We start from the raw sequence: 19648 nt of genomic DNA on the forward strand, positions 1-19648 counted from the left end.
TAACCATAATATATCAGCTAAACTGGGAAATTTACTTTGATGCAACACTATTTACTAAAGCTACAGACCCTACTCAGATGGATTCATGTAACTACCACTACAATCATGATAAGGAACTGCTCCACCACTGCAAAGAAATGCCCTCCTGCAACACTTTTCTCTCGCATCATTTTCCTATCTCCAACACTAGCAACCACTGGTCTGTTCGCCAACACTATAATTTTGTCATTTATAGTAAACCTGGAATCATACAGTATACAACTTTTTGAGTTTTTTGTTTTGTTTTGTTTTGTTTTGTTTTGTTTGAGACAGAGTCTCTGTCGCCCAGGCTGGAGTGCAGTGGCGCGATCTCGGCTCACTGCAAGCTCCGCCTCCCGGGTTCACGCCATTCTCCTGCCTCAGCCTCCCGAGTAGCTGGGACTACAGGTGCCCGCCACCACGTCCGGCTAATTTTTTTTTTTTTTTTTTTTTTGTATTTTTAGTAGAGACGGGGTTTCACTGTTGAACTTGGTTTTAATCACTCAGCCTTAATACCATTGAAAACTATCCATAGTCATGTGTATCAATAGTTTGTATACTTCTGTGTAATAGCCTGTTGTATTGACATACCAATTTACTCTGCCACATTGATTTCAAACCTTTTTATGTTTTTTCTTTTATCTTTTATTTTCTTTTTTAATGTTCCTACATGCACAGTGACTTTTATGTTTAATTAAGCTGTCACTATGGGGTAGGGAGAAACCTTTTTTTTTGAGACGGGGTCTAGCTCTGTCGCCCAGGCTGGAGTGCAGTGGTGCAATCTCAGCTCACCACAACCTCCACCTCCCAGGTTCAAGCAAATCTCCTGCCTCAGCCTCCCGAGTAGCTGGGATTACAGGCGCCTGCCACCATGCCCAGCTAATTTTTGTACTTTTAGTAAAGACAGGGTTTCACTGTGTTGGCCAGGCTGGTCTCGAACTCCCAACCTCATGATGTGCCCACCTCGGCCTCCCAAAGTGCTGGGATTACAGGCATGAGCCACCACGCCCGGCCAAGAGGAACTTTTTAAATTTTGTTTTGCCATTGCTTAAGATGGATTCATATTCCTATAGATATTGACTAATTATCTTAATATCTAAATTTCATTCCAGCCTTCCCTGGCTACCCTACTTTAACAGCAAACCACCTTCATCTTGCTTTATTTTCCTTGACGGTATTTAACATTACCTGACCTTTTATATTCATTGTGCTTATTTACTGTCTACCACTAATCCCCCACCCCCCTGCCAGGTAAGTTATAGGAATGCAAGGATGGCATTAGATACTGTTCAATTCTGTGTCCCCAGCACCAAAAACAGTCCCTAACACATCAGACACTTAATAAACAAATGTTGAACAAATTAATTTTTAAAGTTCTGACTTATTATCTCAGTAAGTAATTATTATTTTAAAGTTGAAAGAGTACTGATTCTGTAAACCAAAAATAAAATTCTAAGGGCCCCAGCCTTCTGAATGGAACCCTCCTCTTGGCCAAAGGCATTCCAAAGTTAACCTGAAAAACTAGTTCAGACCATGATGGGAAGGGGAAGTTGGAAATACCTCATTATATCCTACACCCTTTTGGAATTTAGTAAGAGCCAACCAGCATTAGCATCAACACAGACCTGAAGACTTATGAGAAACATTTATAATACAATCTATTCTCTTTGAAGCCTGCTACCTGGAGGCTTCATCTGCATGATAAAACTTTGGTCTCCACAATCCCTTATCATTGGAACTCGGACATTCCTTTCTATTTATTCCAGGCTTTTAGATAAAAACTAAACTCTTTCAGCCAATTGCCAATCCGAAAATTTTTAAATCTACCTATAACCTGGAAGCTCCCTGGCTTCAAGTTGTCCCACCTTTCCAGATCAAATCCATGTCATCTCACAGGTATTGATTGATATATTATGTCTCCCTAAAAAGCATAAAAGTAAGCTGTACCCCAACCACGTCTTCAAGCCTGTCTGTGGCTGTGTCACAGGCAAGTCCTTAGCCTTGGCAAAATAAACTTTCTAAATTGATTGAGATCTGTCCCAGATACTTTTGGGTTGACAATTCCATGAACCATTATACAAATATTTGTAGCTCTCAAAGAATAGTTTGAATAAATAAAATTATTGGCCGGGCACAGTGGCTCATGCCTGTAATCCTAGCACTTTGGGAGGCCAAGGCAGATAGATTGCCTGAGGTCAGGAGTTCGAGACCAGTCTGGCCAAGATGGTGAAACCCTGTCTCTACTAAAAATACTAAAACTTAGCCAGATGTGGTGGCATGCACCTGTAATCCCAGCTACATGGGGGGCTCAGGCAGGGGAATTGCTTGAACCAGGGCGGTGGTGGTTGCAGTGAGCCGAGATCATGCCACCTGCTCTCTAGCCTGGAAGACAGAGCAAGACTCTGTCTCAAAAAAAAAAAAAAAAAAAAAGCAAAATTATTTGCATTAAACATTTTTATTCACCTCCACAAATTATCTCCTACAATTTCAACAAAGTACTGAGCCCATGGAAAACTGGGAAGACAAGGAAGAAGCACAGGAAATTTTATCTTGTCATCCAACAGACACAAGCCACAGCAACACAAGTCAAAAGTCTCACTAAATGTTAATATTAAATTAAATGTTAAAGATTAACACAGTCAAAGAAAGGACCATCTCTTCTGATAATGCTCTTCCACCTGCCTTGTCTGTCTGTCTGTCTTTCTTTTTTCCAGGTCTCACTTTGTCACCCACGCTGGAGTGCAGTGGCACCATCATAGTTCCCTGCAGCCTCAAATTCCTGGTCTCTAAGTGATCCTCCTGTCTCAGCCTTCTGAGTAGCTGAGACTACAAGTGTGTGCCACCACACCAGGCTAATTTATTTTTTGTACAGATGGGGTGTTTCATTTTTAACATACCCTGGAGCACTATAAACGATTCTGGTCATTTCATACAACTAAATGTAACTGGATTTCTCCCCCATTAAATGGGGAATTTGAGCCAGATCAACTGCCAGCTCTTAATAGAAGTATACAGAGAAGGGAGGAAAAGTCTAAAAAAAAAAATCAACAAGAATTTGGTGTTATGATTTATGTGATTGAAAAGTTTAACAAATAATAACTACCATGTATATAAACAGGTTAATATAATATACACCATTGGGAAAAATTGACTTTTTGCTTTCCCCATGGAACGACATAGCCTTTTTGATGGGTGGGCCATAATAAACAAGAGTTTTAGATCCACTGCATTAGATGACCTTTAAGATCCTTTCCAAATCTACATTCTAAGGAGCTGAGAACACTTCAAGCACAGAACAAAACAAAACCTCTCCAGAATTAATTCACCATCTACATAATGAGAAGTTTCCGATACCTAAGACATGTACAATGGATGAACGCCTACATTTAGGAAGAGCACTGAAAGATACTGTTATACAGCCCACTTAGCCAAATAACCCTAGTCTATAAAAGCAAGATCCAACACCCTACCTGCAAAACCTCTCATTACTAGTGGTAATAAGTCCTCACTTGCCATGGTTTCTCCATCTCTAAAATGGGGAGAATAATAGCATTGCTTTGGAGGCCTATTGGGAGGATTAAATAGATAACACGTGTTACACACTTCATTTAGTGCCTGGCATTCAATAACATTATTATGAGCATCTAAGTTAATAACAAGAGGATGGTGATGATATTATCTGAAAGGCAGGACAGACCAGAGAGCTCTTCATGACTAAGAATGCAACATAAGTGAAATGAGAAAGCAAAATGCTTCCAGGGGAAGAAGACAACCTTTAGAATCACCAAGCAAATGACTGTTTAGCATGAGGCTGGCTATCACCAGTACATTAAAAATTAAAATTGTGGCCACAGATTCAATCATGAATAATAGCCCTGCTGCTAAAGGAAAGAGCACACAGATCCAAATGGGAACCCATCAAGTCTGTAAAACATTAACAGCTTAATAAACATCAGCTCACACCATCAACACACACAGTGTTCGAGTCAACTAAAGAGTACCAACTAAATTAATACCAAGTTGACTAAATGAAATGCCTTGGGGGAAAAAAAGGCTCATGGGTGATTCACTTTTATGCTGACTTCCCTATAAAAACATCTTCAACAGGAGAGGCAGGAAATTCCAGTGAGTGAAAGGGGGCAGCTATATGGAAACCATCATACTGCACATTTTGCTTTTTAATCTACTGCAAAGTTTTGGTTTAAAGGAGCACATTCAGAAATTTGCTCCTTTAGAAACAGAAAAGTGAGTCCGCTAACAGATCTGATCCTCATATACCGTGTAAGTGAAGTCCACGGAAGAAAGAAAAAGCCAGTCAAAAAGCATATGACTGATACTTTCCAGACACACACAAAAAAACACTATTAACATGGGAAATGATGTGAAAGCTTTTAAACAAGTATGTATAAAAAGCAAAAAGACCAAGTTAGAGATACTTTTTAAAAGTTCTGCTATGAATAACAGACAACTTCATTTTACACAATAGATTTTGAATCTATTGTGTAGATTTTTGACTCTAAATCAAGTCATAGTCTCCCAGTGTATGCAGACATATAGATGTATGTGTGCTTTTTGGGTACACATTTTTTTCTGTTCTGATTTTTTTTTCCTGTAATAACCTGTAGCTTCTCACCATTTTGTTTCTCATTTCACCTTTTCCTCTTCTGATAAATTATCAAATATCTAAGCAAACTACAGGGATGAGCAAACTTAAATATGGAACACCTGAGCTTCACAAACTACCACCCACTAACTGTGGGATATTTGAACAAGTTACCTAATCCTTTTAAATCCCAGTTTGCTCGGTGATAAAATGGGAATCCTGCCATGGACCAAGATGGTTACTGTGGAAATTCTAGTTAGCACATGTAAAATGCATAATGTATAGGTAGGCCCAGCAATTCTTCACTAAATTTCCATTTTTTAAAAAATCAGACATTCCAAATATGAATACATTAATAATTCAAACTTTTTTCACTGTAAGCAAAATGCTTCACATTAGGGTAATTTCTACAGGAGTCTCTGGCGGGGATTACAGCAACTGCTAGGTATCATAAAGGGAGCTAAGAATTCTTCTCTTTTAAAAGCAGACATTCTCAGCATAGAGGAGTTTAAAGAACTTAAAGAAAGCAGACATTTAAACAAAATCAGTTTTTAACAGTTTTTGCTAATACTACATACCATGCTAACAATATATTGTGACTATAAGTAATTGGTGATAACAAACCTCACCACAGTCTAAGACATTAAAATTGAGACCAACATTTTCTTATAAACATACATTTACCATATGACCCAGGATCTCACTCTAGGTATTTATGCAAGTGAAATAAATACCTATGTTCATACAAAAACTCTGTGTGAATATTTATGGTGGCTTTATTTATAATAGCCAAAAAGCTAGAAATAGGGCAAATGTCCCTTGACTGGTGAATGGAGAAACAAATTATAGTATACGTACACAATGGAACACTCCTTAGCAATGAAAATGAGTACTGGCCAGGCACAGTGGCTCACACCTGTAACCCCAGCACTTTGGGAGCCAGGGCAGGAGGATCATTTGAGGCCAGAAGTTCAAGACTAGCCTGGGAAACACAGCAAGACCCCATCTCTGCAAAAATTAAAAAAAAATTAGCCAGGCATGGTGGCACATGCCTGTAGTCCCATCTATTTGGAGGGCTAAGGTAGGAGGACTGCTTGAGCCCAGGAGTTAGAGGCTGCAGTGAACTGTGATCACGCCACTGTGCTCCGGCTTGGGCAACAAAGCAAGTCCCCATCTCAAAAAGAAAAAGAAAAGAAAGTGAGTATTACATATTAATATACGCAACATGTTAGAATCTCAAATGCAGTATGGTGAGTAAAAGAGGCCAGACGCAAAAGGTTACATTGTTTTATTACATTTATATGGCATCCTAATAAAGGCAAAACTACATAAAGTGAGGAAACCAAGGTAGAAAATAGTTCAGCAGTTGTCAGAGGTTGGAGGTGAAGAGAGGAGATAACTACAGAGAGGCATGGAAATTCATCAAGTGAAGAAATGCTCTATATCTTCACAGTGATGGTGGTCACATGACTGTATACATTGTGAAACTCATAGAACTGAACATTAAAAAGGATGACGTTTAAAATTGAGGAGCTTGGGGGAGTTTTCTCTATAAATTCATAGTTTTTTTGTTTTCTTAATTTTTTAAGTATTTTTTTTTTTTTGAGATGGAATTTCGCTCTTTTCACCCAGGCTGGAATGCAATGGCACGATCTCAGCTTACTACAACCTTCGCCTCCCGGGTTCAAGCAATTCTCCTATCTCAGCCTCCCGAGTAGCTAGGATTACAGCCACCCGCCACCATGCCCAGCTAATTTTTGTATTTTTAGTAGAGACGGGGTTTCACCATGTTGGCCAGGCTGGTCTCGAACTCCTGACCTCAGGTGATCCGCCCACCTTGGCCTCCCAGAGTGCTGGGACTACAGGCATGAGTTACCATGCCGGGCCTTGAATTCACAGTTTTGAAAGTCAGGGAAGCAGTCAAAGTAAGGAAGATGGAACATCTAAGATTAAACCATTTATTTTAGGATAAAAATATGGAGGCAATAAATAAAAAGGGAACCACAAATAGATTCATTTATGAAGAACCATAAAACAGAAACTTTTAAAAATTTAACCTTAAATGAGCCAATAAATTTAAAGGAAATCTATTATAATCAAGAACTACAAAAGGAATCAGTTTTATGAGAAAATGTGAAAGGCAATAATTTCTTTTAGCATGTTGTTATTCAGCTTATGTTCAGTAATGATACCAAGAACCATCAGAAATAACTTCTAGAAGAGATGTCTATATAAATTTAAATATGTGGCTATATCTGAGATAAAATAATCAACAGGAGCTTGCTTCCTTTTAGATAAATCATCAACTTCTGTCTGTCAAAACCAGTCTACATGTCTGAAAAACAATGAAACTAGAAACTCAGGCTCGAGTAACTTGAGGGTTGGGAAGGACCCTGATGAAATGGATGTCATTACTTCCTCTGCCAACGTCATAAATTTTCTTATCCTTGGATGTCACAGCGGGGGGTTTTTCCTCCTTCTGGAATTCTGGAATGCCACCTCAGCCAGGATGGTGTGAAGGGCAAATTCTTTTTTTTTTTTTTGAGACGGAGTCTCGCTCTGTCGCCCAGGCTGGAGTGCAGTGGCGCGATCTCGGCTCACTGCAACTTCCACCTCCTGGGTTCAAGTGATTCTCCTGCCTCATCCTCCCAAATAGCTGGGATTACAGGTGCCCACCACTGCACCTGCCTAATTTTTGTATTTTTAGTAGAGACGGGGTTTCACCATCTTGGCCAGGCTGGTCTCGAACTCCTGACCTCATGATCCACCCACCTCGGCCTCCCAAAGTGCTGCAATTACAGGCATGAGCCACAGCACCTGGCTAGCAAATTCTTTTAACACAGAATAAGCACTGAGAGTCTGGGTGCAATGGCTCACTCCTGTAATCCCAGTACTTTGAGAGGCCAAGGCAGGTGGATCACCTGAGGTCAGGAGTTCGAGACCAGCGGGGCCAACATAGTGAAACCCCATCTCTACTAAAAATACAAAAATCAGCCAAGTGTGATGACATGTGCCTGTGGTCCCAGCTACTCGGGAGGCTGAAGCATGAGAATCACTTGAACCGGGAAGCGGAGGCTACAGTGAGCCGAGATGGCACCACTATGCTTAAGCCTGGGCAACCGAACAAGACTCCGTCTCAAAAAAAAGAATAAGAGCTGAGAAAGGAATTAACTTACCCTTCTATTTCATGTTCTTGACCATCTCCTGTCACACCTGCTGATGAGCCTCAATACTATAGCTTCAGATGCCACAGACCAAAGCCCTCAATGCTAGCTGACCTGAAACCAAGCTCCCAAGTAGAAGGCTAATACTATATGCAACGGAAACCTTTAAAGGTCATTGCAGCAGTGTTTGGCTAGCAGGACAATGATCAATTGATCTCTTTCTGTGGGCTGACAAGAAGATAAACATAAAGGCAGGCAGTCTTCAAGGCCTATCCTACTGGGAATTCAAGCATCTGTGATCCCAACACACACCACATATCAAATCTGGCAGAGCAATACCCAAATCCCCTGTGCTCACGCATACACAAATGTCCTTTGGTGAAATACATGATTAGGTGGAAAACCCATCATGGAAGCCAGCCATCCTAAGTTAATTCAAACTGATATTAGAAATTGATTTATCCAAAACAAGGGATTTTCTTTCTACAGAATGTAATGAGGCTCTGGAAAACACAGTTTGATTACTAACAGCAGAGCCTGTGGTTTGTGCACAGATTTGCCAACCTACCATGAAGTATGAAGCGTTCTGCTGCATGCCCTCACAGCCCCAGACTCTGTGTGTGAAGGGTAGGAATGAAATATTCCATATGTTTTCTTTGTCAGTGACATGGCTATTGAAAGCAAGGCCACGGTAGTCTCCCTGCTGAGGGACTGGGTCAAGCTATTCATGTGTAACCAGGCAGATGTCAAGATGGTAATGGGAAAAACATCTCAAACTTTTTTTTTTTTTAAAGAAAGAGACCCAGGGTAGAAAACGCACAACTGTATTTGAAACACTCAGCCAATCTAAATAGGTTGTGAGGGCTACTGCATACGTTAGCTACTATTCTGGCTTTGTAATTCATGTTTAAATCAGGTCTGAATCAAAACTCAGAGAAGTTTTTAGTTTCTGAGAAAGATTTAACCGTGCTTAAGAATGTCATATAAACTTTTAAAAATATGTAATACTTTAAAGAAAGGATTTTAGTTCTAAATTTACTTTTAAGATAATAAGCTTTTCTTTAGCTACAAAACCAAGCATTAATCTCAAATGTAAAAAAAACATAGGAGCACCGTGGCTCACACCTGTAATCCCAGCACTTTCGGAGGCTGAGGCAGGAGGATTGCTTGAGGCCAGGAGTTCGAGATCAGCCTGGACAACAAAATGAGATCCTATCTCCATAAATTAAAAAAAAAATAATAATAACACATAGGTACCCCATAACCAGTAAAATCATAAAATAAATACTTTCAAAATACTTAAAAAGTTCATTTGTAATCTGCATATTTCTAGAACCAAAGTGATGTGAAAAATAAGAATGCAGCCAAATTGTCCATGATAAGTAAATCTTACCCATCTTCTACATCAAGCTTGTCCAACCCACAGCCCACAGGCCCCATGCAGCCTAGGATGGCTTTGAATGCAGCCCAACACAAATTCATAAACTTTCTAAAAACATTATGGGATTTTTCTGCACATTTTTTTTTTTTAGCTCATCAACTATTGTTACCGTTAGTATATTTTATGTGTGGCCAAAGACAATTCTTCTTCCAGCGTGGCCCAGGGAAGCCAAAAGATTGGACACCCCTGCTCCTTATGTCCACATGGAAAGAAAGAAAGTGATCCAAGAAACTACAGTGGGCTCTCATTGGCATGAAGGTTCCCAAAGACCGAGTTAGGATTTTTTTTTTTTTTTTTTTTTTTTTTGAGGTGGAGTCTCACTCTGTCGTCCAGGCTGGATCTTGGCTCACTGCAACCTCCCCCTCCCGGATTCAGGCAATTCTCCTGCCTCAGTCTCCCAAGTAGCTGGGATTACAGGTGCCCGTCGCCATGCCAGCCTAATTTCTTTTTTGTATTTTTAGTAGAGAAGGGTTTCACCACATTGGCCTGGCTGGTCTCGAACTCCTGATCTCAGGTAATCTACCCGCCTCGGCCTCCCAAAGTGCTGGGATTACATGCGTGAGCCACAGCCCCCAGCCACTGAGTTAGGACTTTTAATGAAAGTCCTCAGTGTCACAAAGTCTGGAAGTAGAAAGTCAGTATCTACAGATCACATTGACACTGTCTTTAAAGGATGGGCTATCCCACGCCCATTTGCTCTGAAGAGAAACCCTGCGTTCCCATGTTAGGACACACCTTTCTACTTGACCAGCCATCTCAGGAAGGCAGCAACAAGTCACAGAGACCCAGGCAAAAATGTAAGATTTCCCTTGAGCTCCCTCCTCCAGATAAACTGTACCTCTCCTCCATAAGGCTTTCTTGTTAGAGGGAAGTAGCACCATCTACAAGAAGGTATCTTTATAAAATCAGATGTACTACTGTTTCTCTACCAGGGTCTTCATGGATTTTTATATGAAGAATCTACCAGATGAGTAGCCTTTTTCCATTAGCACAGTGGCTCACCTGTGAAGTCTATGGGCTTTGAACCTGATATACATTCAAAGAACCAAAGAAACAGGGTTAGAATTTTAATTCACTGTTATAACACACAGACAACGGCTTAGTCACTCCCACAAGAAATGACAACAAATTGCATTCTCACTCGGCGTCACTCAAAAAAGTCATGCTGAAGCGTTTCCTTGGTGCAACCCTTAAGATAATGCAAGCTGCCTCTTCTTGCACATGGGAAATGCTAAGTCCAAAGTGGTTAAGTGACCTGCCCAAGCTCTACAATGCCCTCCTGAACTCGGATGTCTTCATTTCCTGTGCCAGACTCTTAAAAAAAAGAAAAAGAAAGGAAAAAAACAAACCATTTTTGAAAATCTATTCATAAAAATATGCCTACAAAAGAAGCCTGAGGGCCTGGCGCAGTGGCTCATACCTGTAATCCCAGCATTTTGGGAGGCCAAGGCAGTCAGATCACTTGAGCCCAGGAGTTCAAGACCAACCTGGGCAACATGGTGAGACCCTGTCTCAAAAAAAAAAAAAAAAAAAAAATTAGCCAGGCATGGTGGCACTCACCTGTAGTCCTAGCTACTTCGGAGACTGAGGTACGAGGATGCCCTTAGCCTGGGAGGTTGAGGCTGCAGTGAGCCATGATTGTGCCACTGCACTTCAGCCTGGGTGACACAGTGAGATCCTGTCTCAAAAAGAAAAAGACTGGGGAGTTGATAGTAACATAAAAAGCTAGACGACATGACCATGGACTCAAAATGAACTTGGAGAACGGAAGGCCAACAAGAAAATTTTTCCTTGTAGAAAAAATTAAGATGTTTAAAAACTAATCAAATGAGATAAATAGCAGAAATAGCAGAGAAGGGATGAAAACTGAGATTATGATAAACTGCTAAATATCAGTTAATAAACCCATAATGTGTAATATTTAAAACATGACACTTGGCTGGGCGTGGTGGCTCACACCTGTAATCCCAGCACTTTGGGAGGCTGAGGTGGGCGGATCACCTGAGCTCAGGAGTTCGAGAGCAGCCTGGCCAACATGGTGAAACCCCGTCTCTACTAAAAATACAAAAATTAGCCGGGTGCGGTAGCAGGTGCCTGTAATCCCAGCTACTCGGGAGGCTGAGGCTGAAGAATCACTTGAACCCAGGAGGCGGAGGTTGCAGTGAACCGAGATCGTGCCACTGCACTCTAGCCTGGGCAACAAGAATGAAACTCCATCTCAAAAAAACAAAACAAAACAAAAAAAATGACAGAAACATATTTGAAATGTATTAAATTCATTTAATGTTCCCTTCTTATGAACTCTGATTAAATTAAGTAAGAATTCCGCGTACACTTCAACTTGTGTGAGAGAAGGAGATCCTGAAGGGCAACTAAAGAGCAATTACCACATTTAAAATACGCAAAATCTGAATTAATTTAGTACCTAAAACAGACGGCTGAAGAGCACATGAACAGTTTCCACGAACTGAAATCTGAAGGTCCACAGTTAACATATCTGCTTTCTCTCCCCTACTACAGAAAAGAGTTGATAGGCTGGCCTAAGAGTTCCTGTTAAGTTACTCAAGAGAGAGTGTTCTCTCATTTTCTGGAGAATTATTCTGCAAAAATGCAGCTCTCTGAGATGGTTTGCACACAGGAGAAGGCTGGCAATCTAGAATGGAGTGGCAACCATGAGTTTCCTCCCTCCTGAAAATATCTGGTCTGCCAAGCCCTTCATATATGACCCTTATGGTTTCTTCAAGGGCTTCTAGGCATACAGCTGATCCCTTAGGGAAATGGGAGAAACCAGGAAGTTAGCCATAGCCCACTCCTTACTCCCTAGTTTCAGAGAAGAAATTGCCAGTTTGCAAACACACCTCCCATTCAGCAACTTCAAAACCAGACACTTGAAGAGAGTGCGAATTATAAAATTCATCTCCCCTCACATGAAAACAGCTCTAATAAAGCTCTTTAGGGGAGTTTCGATGTCACCACTTGTACTAAATGACTCTGCTGTTTACACTAAGAGCTACATAAGGAACCTCAAAGCCTGAGGGGAGTGGAGAAGTGTGACCTGAAGCAATCCCAGGCACATTCCTTAGCTATGCCTAGTACAGCTCCAAGGTAAGGAGCTATCTCCCTGCCAAATTTATGTCACTCTTCTTAGAAGGAAAAATTTCCCCAAATAGAACTTTAAAAATATAAGGGGATAGAGAGAATCTAACTTGTTATTTTTTCTGGATATCGGGTTCTACACTCTGATTCAAATACCAAAAGTACTTTGCTGCCAGGGTACAATGAGATTTTCACTCTTTCAAGGGTCAATTTTGTTTTTAAAACTTTGAAAAAAAAAACCTGCACTCTCTTAATGTAAATCTAGAAAACACAACCAGCTAAAGGGGTTTACGCAGCCTTTTAAAAAGGCTTATCTTGATTCAGAATACTTAATTACAAATTAAATATAAGGAATAAAGAACCACTAAATGTCTTGTAACATATTAAATATGCTTCCTCTGCACATTTTCTCACTAGCACAAACAGCAGGCCAGCCTGGGATCTAAACGTATACCCAATCTTGGCCCAGCTGCCTCCCAAAATATCTATGGTTTACATTTCCTTACAAGGATATGCTTATATTCTTATGAACCAACATGTTGCCACAGGAGGGTGGTTCAATGCCTTACCCATAAGATCTTTCATGACAGAAAGCTAAGAAGGATATATATTTTAAATATTCATTTCAGGGACCTGGACTATTAGAAAGGCATTGCTGAACCTCGGTCACTTGCATCTAAAATAAGAGATGCATAACGCCAAATCTTGTGGTTGGGGGAAGACCAGGCTAGTGAGCTTTTCTGACAATTAAAATACGTAATGGTATAAAAAACATGTTTTAGAGATTAAAACCAACCAACCCAATCATTCAGAGTTTTAATTGCCTGGACACGACACAGAATATTTTAGTATGCTTTAAAAATCTTGCTAAAAATAGCTCAGCCATACACAAAGTTTAATAACGAATATTTGTCTATGTGTGAGTGAACTCAGAGTATACTACCACACAATTACATCTTGCAATTTAAAAGAGGTGTTTGAATACTAACTTGTTAGTCTTCGGAAAGTTGAGAAGTTATCAACTGTACATGAGCTAAAAAATCACAATCTGTCTCATGCTAAGACTGATTTCTAAACTCAATTTTTAACTCACACAATTTTAGACAATAGAGTTGACACCTAGCATACAGTGTGACCATCAGGTGCTGAAAGGCACAAAAGAAATGTCAAGAGAGGCAGACAAATTAGCCATTGTGTAAGAGTACTGATTTGCTAAATGTCCTAGATTTTTTTCTTCACTGACAGGATTTACAATTACAGCATTTTATCATCTTCAATCAAGCTTTTAAAAAACCACACTTCACCGAACAAAGTTGGGGGAAAAAAGAAAAAAAGTCATCCATATTCTTTTATGTATAGGAAAACAAGCTTTAACATTGCCAACAACTTGAAGGCCGCACGGGACGGTTAAATAGCAAGCTGGGTAACATATTTCTCACTCCAAAACCTTGAGATCAAGTTTAAAAAATTAAAACAGCAAAGGTGACTTATAAAGAATACTCTAAGTTACATTACTTTTATTTTTCAGAGTTAAAGGCACATTTGGCAGGGTTTTAACTTTTAACCCAAGTATACCAACAAATACTGTACTTTTATAGATATTTATCTTTTTTTAATAGAGAAAAGGCGGGAGACAGTCTTAAAAATATTTCCATAAATTACTAAATGATTCTTACAACTTTACTTAATTTTCTACTCAGATTCACAGAAATTCAAAGCAAAGAGAGAGGCATTAGCCATCATCTAGTCAAATGTCCATTATTTATTGATTAGAAGAATGAGAATAAAAGGCACAATCAAGGAGACCAGAAACCAAAATCCAAACTTGCAGGCTGCCAGTACTTTCCATTATTATAAAGATGACTAAAATAAGAAGCTGAGAGATAGACTTGACAGAGACAGAGGCCAAGAATATGCCTAAACTTGCCTGGATCTACCTACTAATACAGAACTTTGATCTTTCTTAAGAGATTAAGTTGTCAAATGTTACCTTACAATCCTAATGTTAAGAGCCAAGGGCCTGGACATTAAACACTTATGATACCATAACCGGCACAGCATTTAGTTTGACTGGAAATTATAAAACATTATTGGTTACTGCAAGTGTTAAGGAACCCTAAGTGAGAGCATTACTGGTTCATGTCTTTTTTTTCTTTTTTTCTTGAGAGGAGTCTCGCTCTGTTGCCCAGGCTGGAGTGCAGTGGCACAATCTCGGTTCACTGCAACCTCTACCTCTGGGGTTCAAGAGATTCTCCTCCCTCAGCCTCCCAAGTAGCTGGGACTACAGGCGTGCACCACCACGCCCGGCTAATTTCTTTTATTTTAAGTAGAGATGGGGTTTCACCATGTTAGCCAGGCTGGTCTTGAATTCCTGACTTCAAGAGATCTATACACTTTGGCCTCCCAAAGTGTTGAGATTACAGGCGTGAGCCACCACACCTGGCCTCAAGTCTTAAGAATTGCTCAGATCATATCCAGTACACTTTTGCCTGTGAGGCATGAGTTCCCCATGCAATGGAAATATTCCAGGTGAACTGGACAACTGGAAGAGTCTCCTGGGTGGGTGAGAGATTCTACAGTTTAGACACCTATACTTCATTTAACACAATAGAGAGGACCCAAGGAACGTATAAAAATCAAAATAAGGCGGGGCACGATGGCTTATACCTGTAATCCCAGCACTTTGGGAGGCCGAGGCAGGTGGACCACGAGGTCAGGAATTCAAGACCAGCCTGGCCAAGATGGTAAAACCCCGACTCTACTAAAGATACAAAAAAATTAGCCAGGCATGGTGGCGGGTGCCTGTAATCCCAGCTACTCGGGAGGCTGAGACAGAGAATTGCTTGAACCTGGGAGGTGGAGGTTGCAGTGAGCCGAGGTCGTGCCACTGCACTCCAGCCTGGGCAACAGCGCAAGAGTCCGTCTCAAAAAAAAAAAAAAAAAAAAAAAAATCAAATTAAATAGAGAACAACAATAAAAAACACTTTTGGCAGTTCAGAGTTGTTGACTTGTTTTACAGATTTACAGATGAGGAAAATAAGGTCCTGAAGGGTTAAGAATATGACTCATTCAAGGTCACTCCTGTGAATTATTGACAGATCTGGAACCCAGCACTCCCTATGCCTGGCAGAATATTTTTTCCTCGCTTTTATTTAAAGAGAACCCATGGTTCACTAGTTTGGAAAATAAAGGACCTATACTTAAAGATATTCATACATCGTTCTTGTTTTGAACAAAGTTCACTTGTATATAAAACTAATGCATCTCTAGAAAGACACACAACACAAACTAAGCCAACAATTGATTTCTGTAATTCAGAAATCAAAAGATAACAAAACTCTATCATCAATAAATACAAACATGTAGCCACTGATTACTGACCTGACCTGCCAAGAAATACACAGTAGATATCAGAGAATACGTTAAAAAGTACTTTCAAACGGTATTAGTAAAAGAAGAAAGGTGCTTGGAGTAGTGGGAAAAAAAAAATACACCTTAGGGAAGAATCTGAGATGATCTTTCCAAAAGGAGATTCTTTAAAAACACTTTAAAGTCCTTCAGGTAACTCAATTCTAAATAAAAAGCTCAACAACCTGCTCATGTACAGGATACATACACTGTGAAGGTTTGAGAGATTATGACTAATTATATGGAAGTGAGGATGTTGAGTAACTTTTTGTACAGTATCCAAATTACTGAAACAGAGTGATTTTATTTTCCAAGTGTTAAGCCATACCCACAGGAAACAACCAGGGCTATTCTACCCTAGCAAAGTGCCTTAGCTAGTCATGCATTCTGCAACAAGTCTCCATGGCAAATTTCCTAACACACACTTCTAAACACAAAGAACTCCTCCAAGTAATAAAGAGGGTGGTGTGAGTTCAACTAAAAGGATATTCTGCTACTCCTGGGATATTTTTATGAGAGGATCATAACCTTATTGTCACCTTGCCATACTAAAATGGTGTAAAAAATATAAAATCATAGAACTTCTGGAAGTAAGCAGCAGCCTTAGAGGTGATCAAGTGAATCCAGTTGCTTCACTTTTCAGATGAGGAAATTGTCACGAGAAAAAAAAAAAAGTGAATGACTTGCCCAAGGCCATTCAATTACTCAGTGGCATAGTAAAGCTATGATCAAGGACTCAGGTCCACCACTTTCTTCACGAAGTCACAGAAATAGCCTTGCTAATCTTAAAACTATGTGCCAAACATAACCTAGGACGTGCAAATTTGTGCTCGAGGTCTACGTTTCTCAAACACCGTAGCAATAACACACAAACCAGAGGACTCACATACACATTCCCCTCCCCATGACTTCATCTCTTCTCCCAATCTTGGAATGTAGGTGATTGAGTTATTAGCACAAATACAGTAATAACCTTGAATCCTTCTGATTAAACTTCGGAATTTTAATATTAGTAAGATTACTGCCTTGAACACTCCTCGGGGTGAATTGTGACAGGCCAGTGCATTGTGACACAAGATTGAATACTGTTGTTCAAAAACATAAATAGTTGCTACAGGTGCAGCAAATGGTGTGAATACGGAATCCCATTCACAGTACTGAGGATCACATCTGACGCTGTCCCCAGACTCCGGTAAAGCGGCTTTCACCAGGAAATAGACACTTTTAGACTGAACAAGTTTCAACCAGCCTCAAAGAGAAGAAGCAGGTATTCTCTCTCTGGGACCTTCTCAAATCTGGACAAAAGGCTAAGTGCTGAGAATGAATCTGAAAATCCCCTGTGGGAATGGTGTCTGAATTCCATGCCACGGTTCTGCTCCTCGGTGTGGCCTTGCATCCTTATTTATTCACTCCAGCATTTTTAAGTGCCTCCTATGTACCGGGCTCTGGGGATCCCAAGTTGAGTAAAATAAAATCACTGCTCTGTCAGTCCCAGGATCTCTAAAGTGAAATGCACCCCCCACCCCTGTCCCCAGGGAAGGTGAAAGCACTACTCCAGGACAAGCCATTGAGCAATGAGAAGAAAATGAAGAACTCTGATTAGTAATTATAGTCTCATCTTTTTAACTTCTACTTTCATGATTGTAATTTTCTGTATAACTACAGAGGTTTTTGGTTCACATGCTCCAGCAATTAAGAATAGGTGAACAAACGCTTAGAGACCACGGAACTAGTCTCCTGATGTGTAACTGTATCTCAGTAAAGCTGCAATGGGAGAGCAGACTGGAAGTACTTGGAAAAAGACCCTAGGTGATCGCAACATGTCCCATATATGATCGACTGGAGTGTGCAAACCTGCAGCACTGGCCTCGCTTCATACATTGCTTTTGAGAATCACTGAATGAGCTAGTTTCCCCATGAGTAAAATGCAAATATGTTGTCCTTGAAAACCCTTTTAGAGAGGGTGGTTATATATATTTTTGAGGGTGAAATGAGTACTAAGGAGAAATAAGGAGTCACCAGAATGTACGACCACTCTACCTCCAGGTCACAAATCTAAGAAAATAAAACACATCTGCACACCACCAAAGCTCAGAAAGTGCTAAGATAATGCTAGTTTAGGCACTCTAATTGAGACTGGTACCAATTATTTTTCTGTTTCCTAAGCCATGACCACTAACTTATTCTAAGGCCCAAAGTTGAAGATACAGCATTTCACCACCTTCAGTGAGTTCTACCAGAAGATGCTTTGGAGAGAGGAGTATGCTCTCATAAAAGTGTGATTATTTCTCTGTGGTTTTAGATACTAATGTAAAACAGCCCGTTTCCTTATAGGACAAGTCTACTCACTAAAATGTGAGGAATCTGCTAAACAAGGTCTTTACAACTGGTCAAAATAGTAAAATTGTGCTTTTCTATTCTATGCAGAGCCTTGCAAGAGGTTCAGGTAAAGGGACCCTTCTTTCTGCATTTCTTTCTGCACGAATTCCCTAAACGTTTCTAGAGAACTTGGGGAAAAATTAGTCCCATTTCCTCTCCACAGGTCTTCTTTCTCTTGATTCAATCAATTCCTGCTCAAACTTTCCCACTTAATGTAACTTTATGAACAAAATGCTCTTCACTGCAAAGTTAACTTTTTTTTTAATGACAAGTTAAACTTCACTATACTGAAAAAAAAAAAAAACAACCTCAAATACATAACTAAAACTAACCTGAGACAGGAAAAATAACAAATGGGGAGGGGAAGGCTGAAGGTAGAAGAATGAAACAGGTTCCAAGACAACAGGCCTCGATGCTCACTAAAAGTCCATCCTGAGAGGGCAAGCGGAACACCTTTGCCACCACCCACCTGGAAATACAGCAATGCTCCTGCCTGCATAAAGAAGATTTCTTCACAGGGTCCTTTAAAACTGTCTATTTCTAAGAGGTCCCTTCCACTACGGGTAAAAGGAAATTCCCTCTACCCTAGGGCCCCTCAGGATCCCTTCCTCTCTCACACGTTTCTTCGACTGCTCCTGATTTAAGCATTCAGCTGGCCACCCAACGCAAGAAGCAATAAGAACACAAAAACCCTACCCTGTTCCTCCTCTATCCGTGGCCTTTGCCACCACCTCCACAACCTAGTTCAGATTCCTCTTCTTTTCTCAAGGGAACGTCTAAAGCTCTCAAGTCCGTTTTAGCAGGGCGATTTTGGAAGTCTGAAACATTTCAGTGTGTCTCTCGATCTCAGGCAGCTCAAAAGAAAAGATCTGCTGGCTGCGTGAAGGTGCATTAGAAACCTGCTGCTACCTTGCAGCCTGGGCTGAGCATATGCTCCGGAACTTGCTTCTCTTCCAACATCCTGCACCTCAGGTCAGCATTCTTTCTTTAAAAGGCCTTGTTGGGTAAGAGCATGTCCACCAACAGAACCCTGTAATTCTCCCTTGTTTTCTCGGACTACCCTGCGTGCTGCAGAAGCCTCGGCGTTAGTGGGGTAGTCCCGAGTGGAACTGGGCCGAGGTAGGTGCCGGGACGCACTACCTGGATGGGGCCAAATTGGAAGGAGATTCGCCCTGACTGAGGTACAGGTGTTTCTTCTCCCCACATGCTGGAACCCAGGAGGCTCCAGGTGCTTCCCCACGAGACATGCCTCGGTATGCAGACTGAGGCCAAGTTCTCGGCGCCCTCAGCCCCGCCAGTGGCGGAACTCCTGCCCGCTGAGCGAGGGCCCTCATGAGAAGGGAAGGTCGCGTGGACAGGCTGCCAGGGGCAAGCGTTTTTAGATTACTTCCTTCTTCTTGGCCCCAGATGCACTTGTGAGTTGGGGGTGTGCGCGGTGGGGTGGGAGGGTGCTTGTGCCCAAAAAGTCTGGGAACGAAAGCTACTGCTGGCTCGAACCCGGACTAGCAAAGTGCGGAAAGCCCGTGGCACAGGAGTGGG

At 40.9% G+C, this 19648-nt stretch overlaps 1 protein-coding gene across 1 annotated transcript in view; it reads right to left on the bottom strand.

The window, feature by feature from the left end:
• The window catches only part of LGR4 (leucine rich repeat containing G protein-coupled receptor 4), a 106453-nt gene that overhangs the window by 86446 nt on the left and 359 nt on the right, over positions 1-19648 (bottom strand). The gene's annotated exons all lie outside the window — the stretch shown is intronic.

Source organism: Pan paniscus, chromosome 9, assembly GCF_029289425.2.
Source record: "Pan paniscus chromosome 9, NHGRI_mPanPan1-v2.0_pri, whole genome shotgun sequence".
Classification (NCBI taxonomy): domain Eukaryota; kingdom Metazoa; phylum Chordata; class Mammalia; order Primates; family Hominidae; genus Pan; species Pan paniscus.